Source organism: Triticum dicoccoides, chromosome 1A (genome assembly GCF_002162155.2).
Source record: "Triticum dicoccoides isolate Atlit2015 ecotype Zavitan chromosome 1A, WEW_v2.0, whole genome shotgun sequence".
NCBI lineage: Eukaryota > Viridiplantae > Streptophyta > Magnoliopsida > Poales > Poaceae > Triticum > Triticum dicoccoides.
Window position 1 is genome coordinate 453847874 of NC_041380.1, and position 10853 is coordinate 453858726.

General features: G+C 44.0%; 1 pseudogene; it reads right to left on the reverse strand.

Annotated features, from left to right (window-relative positions):
• Nucleotides 1-2849: 2849 nt before the first annotated feature.
• On the reverse strand, nt 2850-10514 carry LOC119353668 (annotated as a pseudogene).
• Nucleotides 10515-10853: the final 339 nt, after the last annotated feature.

Here is a 10853-nt window from a genome sequence, read left to right on the forward strand (position 1 = left end):
CCCCAACCGGAACCAGAGTATCCATTCCAACCACGAGGCCCCGTTGGATCCATGAAGAGGGAGGGCGAGGGCGGCCCCGGAGATCTCGCAGGGCAACGCCGTACGGGAGCGATGAGACACGAGGACTGAGGAGGAGGAGAGGAACGGGAGAAGGCAGGGCTTTGCCCGGTGGTGGCAGCGTGGGGAGGGTGCCAAACCAAGCTGTGGCAGCGGCGATACGCCCCCCGTGGCGCCTTAGGTAGGCGACGCGGGGCATGTTTTTTCAGCGATCTCGTTCATAAATAAAAAGTTCTAACTATTTGGTGATTTTTTTTGCGATGAACTATCTTATGAATTGAATGTATATATACATGTTTTTGTGTGCTTGTTCATTTATTTTAGTCCGTACATATTTCATATTGACATATTCAAAACATCTTATGTTTATGTACTAGGTGAGTATGTTTTTGCCAATGTTTTCTCCGTGGTAGAATATTCCACCAATTAAATCGACCCATGGATGAGGAACTACACATACGATGAATTATCGCATGATGTCTGTACGTTCAGACTGATCTGGTTTTGTGGGCCATAACTTTAGGAATCAGGCCTGTGTCTTGTGGCACAAAAATCGGACGAAAAAAGTATCGTGCCTAAGGCAGTTCCGGCGAATATGAAACCCGTTCCTCATTGATGAAGATGCTAGGACAGTGTTCAACAGTTTGGTGAAGATAACGGTGGGCAATGGCGAAAGAGTGCTGTTTTGGAAAGATAGATGGTTGAATGGCATGACATTTGCTGATGTTGCCCTAGCCATTCTAGCCGTGGTACACGCTAGAGCACAAAATCAGTGAACGGTCTGTCAAGCTATGATTGACAAACATTGTGAACAAGACATCAGCCGAGACCCGTCCTTTATGGCTCTCATGCAACTCATGCACCTCTGGGTGGCCATTACTGCAGTAGAGAGAGATGTTGATTCACCGGACGTGTTTACTTGGCCATGTGATACATCTGGGAGATACGCGACAAAAACGGTGTACCACATATTGTGCCTTGGGCTTACCAGATCACCGACATATAAGTGCATTTGGAGGAGCGCCTTTTTTGCATGGCCGGCTGTACAGTATAGGCTGTGGACATCAGACAGGAGGGTGCGGCATGGGCTACAGGACGAAACGGCAGTTTACTACTCTTGTCTACAAGAGGAAGACACAATGGATCATATCATGATGCAATGTGGATACGCCAAGAAGGTTTGGCATTCATGCTTTGCGAGGGTGGGTGTCAATCACAACCAGATCAAGCTTCCACCTTCACATCTTGGTGGCTTCAGGCACGAATGGTAATTCCAACAAGGCATAGAAGAGGGTTCGATACTTTGACCATACTCGTTGCTTGGTCCTTATGGAAACAATGGAATGCACGAGCATTCAGGCGCACGGAATAGCATAGGAGACCACAACAATTGATCTTTCAAATCATGGAGAGATTCAAGATTGGCACACCACGGGAGTTGGACGACTACAACTTTTTGTGAGAAAGTAGGCTAGAGGTTTCTTGTGTGGTGTTGGTGTATCTAGCAAGATGTTCACATCCACGTTTAGCATCTTGTAAACTAGATCGAAAACGCGCCTTGACGCGTGGTGCCCGGCTGAACGTTTTATCCCAGCTTTTAAACAACCGCAATACTGTTGATATTTGGTATAGGATCATTTTCCAAAGTCATGGAAGAAGGCAAGGCAATCACATGTACAAAATGCAAAGCAACCATGAGGAATTTATTTTTTTTGAAACAGAGGCAAAAGACTTGCCTCATTCATTAATAAAGGAGGAGAGTTTTAGAGTACAAATTAATTGCTCCACAACATAGCCCGTTCGTCAATAAAAGGAAAATAACAAATACTCTCGTGGCATGATAATGCTCAAGTGCCTAGCTCCTGCCGTGACCCAAAGTTTGGCTTCATCTTGGATTAGTTTTAGAATGTAGAAGTGGGGCGTTGATTTCTTCCTAAAAACTCTAGCGTTCCTCTCATTCCAGATGGCCCAACCAACAAGCATAGTAAGGGAAGCCATGGCCTTCCGGTTCGCCGTATTGGGCTTCAACATGTTTGTCCACCAATGATTGATGCTGCGCTCCGCCTGCCATTGATGGATCTCGAGAGCCCCTAGGCCAAGCCACTCCTTTACGAATCTCCATACGCGCAAGGTGAACCTGCACCGAAAGAAGAGGTGCGCGGACGTCTCATTTGCCCTTCTGCAGAGGGTGCATAGGCCGCAATTCTCCCAACCTCGCTTCTCCAATCTATCCGCCGTCCATATCCTGTTTTGAATCGCTAGCCAAGAGAAGAACTTGACCTTGGGAGGTGCCCAAACCTTCCAAATAGTCTTGTTCATGATTGTCGTCGTGGAGCCCAAGAACTGGATCCTATAAGCAAATGCCGCCGAATACTCACCGTTGGCCTCAAATTTCCAGGATATGTCGTCATCAATGTCCGGTGGAAGCTGGAATTGCTCCAAGCGGACCACAAACTCCACAATGTGGTTGATCGTTAAGTTGATAGAAGGATCGATCTTGTGCACCTAAGCATTGTCTCGCAGAGCATCCCTCACCACCCACTTCCTACGCTTGGAGGCTGTGAAGATGAGGAGGCGATATCCTTAGTTTTTTTTCCTCTCAACCATGGTGCCTCCCAGAAGGGCGTCTTCCCTCCATTTCCCACGGTAATGACGGTGGAGGCGTAGAAGAGGTCCATATCCACCTCAGAGCACGGGTTTCCTAATCCCACCCATAGTCTAGTCGGGTCCTTCCACTCCACCCACGGCCATCTCAACCTACCATGAGGGATTTTGTAGTAGAACCATTCATCTTGAAGTTCATGAGGAATGTAAATATATACTTTTCCAAAAGCGAGACCAGATGAACAATCCACATCAAGTTTGATACAATGTACTTCTCATACAGCAAAATCAAGGCACAGGAGCAATGCGAGACAAATAACCTATGTAGTTCCACGGAAGCATATTTTTGGATAGATCCACCTGATCTTCTTGATCGTCTTGACATTCAACCTTTCATAGGGCCATGAGCAAAAGGAAGAAAGCAGAGAGATTTAGTTAGTGGCAATAGGAGGATAAAGAAGTAAACTGTACTATTGGTAGCTACTACAATGTCCAGATCGAATAATCTAACGATCATATCCACTTGTACATATTTGGGCCCTCTGTTCAATATGTACCATATAAATTAGGTGTCGCCCAACCTGGGCGATTGGGGGGAACCCAGCCGCCGGTGGCTCACCACCCCTCCTCGTGCCTGCCCCCGCGTCACCGTTGCCGGATACTGATTTATATGGTTCTTCTATGGCATAAAGTGATGCAATTTATTGCCAAAGTAGGAATGGTTCATAGCAGAACCATATAAATTAGGCGGCAAATGAGTAAGAAGATTAGCCCTCTGTTCTAGCCAAATTAAGGGGCTGGCTAAGGCATGGTGCTGCACAATCTTCATACCAATTTTCCCTGCTACAATGTAATGAAGCTTTGAAACTACATATACCAAGATATTCATCAACCCATTCAGAACATATACCAATGTAACGAAGAGGGAACAGTTAATTTTGATACAGAACATGCACTTGTGAATTGGCAGGTAATATGAAGGTGTTGTATTGGAATTTTACCTTCGCTTTCAGTGACACATATCAGATAATCTTCCCTCGACCCTTTCATGATGTGGTTGCTGCCGGTGCTCTAGGAAGAACACAGTTTTCTTAATACTAATTTTGAAATAAGAAAACCTTATCATTGTGGAATATAAACAGAAGAAAAAGCAAATATATGCAAATTGTTAAGTTTGAGTGAAATTTTAGAAACTGAAATGGCATGTGAAATATATTTTTATCTACATTCTTCATATAAGCATCGTAAAGAGAAATGTAACCATAAACTTGCCCTATTGGATATATCCTATATATTTTCTAAAATAAACTATGTATCAAACAGAAGTCAGAACAAAGGGAATATGCATCAAATATGATTTCACCTACATTCCTCATGTACACTTCACAAAAAAATAGTGTTGGCTTGCTTTTCATAAAAATAGCAGTGGGGTCTTATCCTACTTGTACAGCTAAAAAATATATACGAATTCACCCCACTCAAAGAAGTACACCTTTTTTTAGGAATCAAGTGTAAATCAGCCAAACCTGTAGGTAAAACAGAATTGGAGATTACATAGCAGAAAGAGTTCCATGATAAACATTAGGACATGGATGAAAATTAGACACTGTTACACAACTACTACTATAATTGACCAAAATAGAGAATAGCCTAAGATCCACTTGTCCAGCTCTATGAGAAACACAGAAATGAGAACCTGGAAAGTGAAGTTGTCACCTGCTGTGCCATCTTCAGATGGACCATCCACTTGTGCATCATCATCATCTGCTGGTGGTGGTGAGGATTGAGCTCCAGGAGCCCTGCCATTGCTAAGTTTTTTAGAATCTCCTGCAACAAAAATGGGAAGGTTATTTAACACAAAATATATACAACAGTGCAAGGAGCTTCCAAAAGAAGGATGACATGTGAGATTCAGCAATCCATGTAACCAGAGTAGTTGGCATCATTTGTAGGACTGTTGTAATCACATATCACTTTCTGACTCGGTTACATGGGAAGTTAGAAAGTGATATGTGATTACAAAAGAATACATGGAAATAAAAGAATTTTAGTAATAGGTTAATAAAAGCATTTCTCTTTTTGTCTACAATCTACCTGGGTCTAAAAATACAAAAGAAGTTTCGGAGTCCTAATTAAAGTTTCCCCTGATTGAGTAATCCTTAAGAAAAAACTGCAAAAGTAATTGGCTAATAAAAGCATTTTAGTACTATATATATGAACGTACATGTGGTATATCTGTACCAGAAACATAAGAATTAGCTCTCATGTATAAGGGAGCGAGCAGGAGAAACATGGAGAGGCATGAGGGGCAAGAGTGTACCAAGATTCGTCGACCGAGATTAATCGAGCGGGGTAGGGTTTGTACCTTGACTATGTCGAGGTCGCCGTAGCCGCACTTCCGGATCCAGGCGAGGTACCGTGAAACTTAGACATGGAGAGAAAGGTGTCTTCTTGACTTCTTGTATTCCTCTCATTTGCTACTCTTTTATAATTGGGTTGAGCCCAATCCAGCACAAGGGGGCCTAATACATTTTGTTGTCTGTAGAAAGTAACAACAGTCGAAATAAATTAATCAGTTCAGAGGAATATGAATAGCTGACATAGTTGATCATTTTTTCGCGCTTAAAATACCGGGAACCTAATACCTTTAAAACATCAGCATCCCAATGAAAAGCACCATGGATATTATTAACCCGAGACAGACATACAACAATTCATTTTTGTAAGGATCTAAATGCAATGACCATTTTTACCCTAACAATGACATAGGTCTAGATTATATATTTATGTAAGTACCCACGGGCGCATAGGGAAATCAGAGTGATTGCTGAAAATGACCAGTCTAATATAGCAAGCATACATCAGAAGGATGGCATAGATATAAATAGGTTCAGTACATAACAGTTGGTCCAAGCAATAACAAGATGCAGTGGAATCAGTTATGCCAAAAGCAATGCAATTTGGACTGAAATTGTTGCCTGGAGTCCTGGAATCTGTCCATGACTCCAGGGTGCTAAGCAGCAAATTCACCTGCTACTACATTCTAGAATATGTATGTAGTTTAGTTAGTACCTTTCTTTTCGATGTAGTGGCCATGGTCGCTGCAGCAGGCACCGCGGCTGTCTCAGCCTCCTCTTCCGTCTCTACGGCCCGCGCTCCTCCTTCCGAGTCCTGAGGAACCGCAACGGTGTAAGCCCCTGAAATTAAAAAAGAAGAGGAACCACAACATCTCATCAGCCTGATTAGTCATGGAAGGAAGCATCACATTTATATACACGACAGGGGCAACCTAATTTGAGAAATATTCTGGGAGCTTATATCAGTCTAAGCGGAAAATTGTTCCAGTAAACCATAGTCTGATGTAATTGTAATAAGATTCAGGAAGAATTAATATTTCAAAGCAAACCAAATACTCACGTCCCCACAAGAAAGCACAAACAGTCCTTGTTCTTTAAGTTGAATCTGAACTTCGCAAGCAAAATGATATACTCCCTCCGTTCCTAAATATTTGTCTTTTTAGAGATCTCAAATGGTTACCACATACAGATGTATATAGACATATTTTAGAGTGTAGATTCACTCATTTTGCTCCGTATGTAGTCACTTGTTGAAATCTCTAGAAAGACAAATATTTAGGAACGGAGGGAGTAGGAAATAAACAATATACGAAGCATGCAACAAAGAGACTTCAATCCAAGCAGGGAAACAAAACTCTTCGAGATATCCATCAATCCACTCCCTGGTCCACATTGGCAGGGGTGGCAAATAACTTCCAAGAAATTAATGCTCGCATCTACTATGGGGTCCCAATGCAGAAACGGAAAACATAATTGTTTAACTAAAACAAAAAGCTACAGGCAAGCACATAACAAGCACAAAAAGCTACAGGCAACCTACCTAGAGCAGCACAAGAGAAAGAGAGGGAGCCAGAGGTAGGAGAAGGGCTCACTCACCTGAGAGGGAGGTTGTGGTCGACCGCCGTCGTCGGGGTAGGACGTGGGTTCCACGTCGCGCAGCAGCAGAGATTCCTGCGGGCTCAGGTCTGAAATGCATCACAATGTCCAACACCGTCAGACTCAAATTCAGGTTTAGTATGACAAAGAATGGGACGCCAAGACAAATCTGATTCAGGTTCAGTATGACAAAGAACACATCACCAAGTGAAATGTGATTAAGGTTCAGTATGGCAAAGAACACACCACCATGAGAAATGTGGTTTTTAGTGTCTAGTGAGCAAGTATTATGTGTATTCATCTGTAACTTGATTACATGAATTCAGGTTCAGCATGTCAAGAAAGAGCAGTAGTGCTATGTATTCCTCTGTGATTGGATGACCATGACCAGTATGTCAAAAGCTTCATCTTACCTGTAGACTTCAGATAGTAGTATAAACACTGTGCTTGTAGGACAACAAAGCGAGGAAGCCAGTCATCGACATCGGTGTCGTCTATGATAGGTGGCTCCCCAGGAAGTTGAGTCCATCTCTGCAACGCACAAGAGATCATTTAGAGTCATCAGTCTGTTGAACAACTGTCACACAAATGAAGCTGTTTTTGGGGCAAGCAAACAAAAGTGCACTGGTTTCTTACGTACACTTCTGATATGGAGGTACCCGGAAAGGAATGCATATCTCAAGACTTCGTCAATATTTTCTAACCTGCAATGCTAAACTGTATGAATCACGTCTGACGGAGAAAAAACACTGAATATAAACAGACACTTAGGTTCAGGTGAAAATCCACACAAACGTTGAGGCTGAATATTGAAGGGGTACTTCATCATACCGGGCTTTTAGCTGGGACTCCCTTTCATCGGCATCGGCAATTTCGCTTCGTAATGATTCTACTTCAGCTCTTGTCAATTCAATCTGATAACAGTGAAAACCGTTGGTGTACTTGTAAGACAGGATTCGAGATACATGACAGAAACAGGGGTAGTTAGAAAACATTGTAACCTTGTCGTCATCCTTGTTGCTGGAAGACCACCTAATGCGAGGAATAGACAACAGTTGCAGAAGCGACAAAGCTCCCTTGACTCATTTCGGGGTCCAAGAACGCCTGCGTGGACTGCTTATTACAGGACAGGAACAGCAAGCGTGTCAGTACACCCAGAATTAAAGGAAGCGGTCGAAAATTAAACAAGCCTTTGACAGCCATTGTTCGTTCTGCCATGAGTATCATCACCTTGGTGATGGATCCATGTTGCTCTTACTTGTGGACAGACCATCGGCAGCGTCCATGCCTCCATGGGCTCTTTCTTGGGCGTGAAGTGCTGCGGGAAGACATCTATTCTTCCGTAAACATCATCCAACCAACGGCACAGGTGCTAGAAGAAATTGCATAGTCTGTTTAATGGTACAATGTAGCGTAGAATTAATAAGTGTAAGACAATATCGATAGCGAAGTGGTACGCCACATATTAATTAGACTATCCAGTGCAGGTATTATCTGTTGAATGTGTAGTTTCAGCAAAGGTATTCTGCGCAAATAGGAAGGCTCGTAATATGGTCCAAGCATCGGGTGAAGGCCTCAGATTGCTTCCACGAGCATGTTTGAGTGTTCTAACAATGCTGAAATTCTATTATTAAGACCCGTGCAATAAGCCATTAACTGACAGTTTTATTTATTATTCTATCATAATGGCTAACTATCCAAGAGCTATCACTCCCCCTAATTTTCTGTCTCGGAGAAGATGCACATTGGTCCATCAAAATAAAACACTAAAGCCTGGAACACATTAGTTACATTGGATATGCATGCTACTGCATACTTCTAATCTGAAACCACGAACATTTGACAGGCAAATAAATTGTAATATAACAGATGTATGAGCAGGTATAACTTGGGATATCCAGGAGAACTATTTCTTAGAAGATCAAATGATATTCATGATTCAGTAATATAAGTAACGTCTCCCAATAAACATACTAAATCTGAATTTTGATGTCAATACAAATGTGACCATCGTACACTAAACAGAAAGGACTATCAGAACCTCCTTGATTCTCCTAATAGCAATGATGGCCTGCTTTTGAATAGTCCCAGGATTAATTAACCATGGAAAACAAAAGCAAGTTCTCCTAACAGAACCTCCTTGGTTCTCCTAAAATCAAAACCAATCGTTGAAACTAATAGGAGGCTAAACTGCCTAAACACACACGCGCGCGAGCGCGCATACATCAGACATCTCTATAGTACCAATTCAGGTAGATCAAGAAAATGAAAAGCCGAATAGCATGGCATATATAGAATTGTAGATTAGTATCTGGTATAACCAGAAAAGTTGAAGAGCATCCAAACACACAAACACCTCATACCAAATTATAATATTCAGCATAGGGCACACACTACAGTATCTCTGAATCCATATCTAAAGACTGCAGTTATTGCTGAATGGCATATATATGAACAAAATGCTAAAACGGACATATATAATCCTTACTGGCATGGATATCAAGGAGGTCGGCCACCTGCCCTCTTTCATCAGTCACATGAGGTAGTTCAGACACATGTCTCGGCACCCCATCAACAATAATCCTGCAATGATATATTCGAGATGTCAGAACCAACGATACAGCATGATCTTTCCCAGATCTCTGTAACACCTTTTTGAAGTAATCATATTGATTTTTTAGTATTTTAGCATGTCATTTCCAGAACTGTATAAAACATTTCAAGAGCAGATTAGGTAAAGGGTAAACCTTGATGTCCAGTTATCCCATGATCCCTCCAGAAATGACCTCATTTCCTCCTTGACTCCATGTAATCAAAGTTGGAATTCCGTTTTCCAGGGGGCTATTGTTGGTGCATTCATCCGAGCCATTAATCCCTGAATGGTAAAAAAGGTGAAAATTCAGTCGGTATCGGCAACGGAGCTACTGGAACCTGTCAGGTTCACTTAACCGTGAGTGCAAGCAGGACCATCAATAATGTTCATACATGTTACATTTTTGGGCACCTCGTTAAAAATGTTCACAGCCCAAAAATGTAAAAACATAATGACCAAGAACTTCAGTCCACCTGCTGATATTTACCTACGGTGAACATGTTGGTTTTTTGATCTTGTACTCCGCCCACTCTGGCTCCGGATCATCTTCGTCTGCAAATGTTATCCCGGACGAAGCCTGCTTGATATACAGCCTACAGATATAAATCGCAGATACATCATTTAGGGACCAGGGTCCAAGGATGGGATCCACACAAAGATAGCTGTGTAAGCCATGGATGGTCAAAACGCTTGCAGAAACAAGTTTAGAGCTTGACTTGACTGAAAATGGAGAGGAATGAACATATTAACTGAAGCATAGCAGAATGGTGGGATAAATACTATATGAATATCAGTGTCATCGGGAGCATTACGATTGCATGAGGATGATGAGGTCACCCTCCCCGTACGTGCTGGCGGACAGCCTCGTGCTGATCTCCTGCTACACCCTCCCGTGCGCATCCAATTGCTGCACAAAGCGCAAGAACACGGACATTTCTTAGGCAAACCATGAACCAAGAAAAAGGGAGGCTTTGGGGATTAAGGGGCGGAGGGCGTACGTACCTAGAAGATGCCGTTCCACTTGCCGGCGTTGTGGTCTAAGGAGGAGTCCGCGCCGGAGAGGCGATCTGTCGGGGCGAGGACGACGGCAACAGCGACGTGGACGGCCGTCTCGGCGGCCGACGCTCGTCCCGGCGATGGCGATGCGTGGCCGTAGCCCCCGGCGTTGGTGGTGACGGCGATGGCGATGCGTGGCCGTAGCCCCCGGCGTTGGTGGTGACGGCGATGGCACGCGCGCAGAGGTGGCCGCCGGGCCTCTCGTACGGCAGCGCCCAGTCGCCAGCCTTCCTCCTCTCGCTGGCGCTCATGGTCGCCGTGTCCAGGTGATGAGGCTGGGGGCGGCGCCAGGGGGAGCAGCAGCGACGGGAGAGGATGGGGAGGCGGCGCGAGGGGGAGAAGGGAGGGAGGGGACGGAGGCTAGGGTTCTCACCCAATCGGCACCTTCCTTGCCTCATCCGACCATGGGCCAACCAGCGCCCAACACGCACGAAGAGGCAGGACGTGAAAAGACGAGAGTGCCCTCGGCGGGGCGCGTGATTTACGTGCGGTGGTACGAGATCTTTACAGCGGGGGTAACTATTCATTGTTACAGCTTTTTTTTTTATCCGACGGCCCAGCTCTTCCAGCGGCTTGATCCAACGCACGAA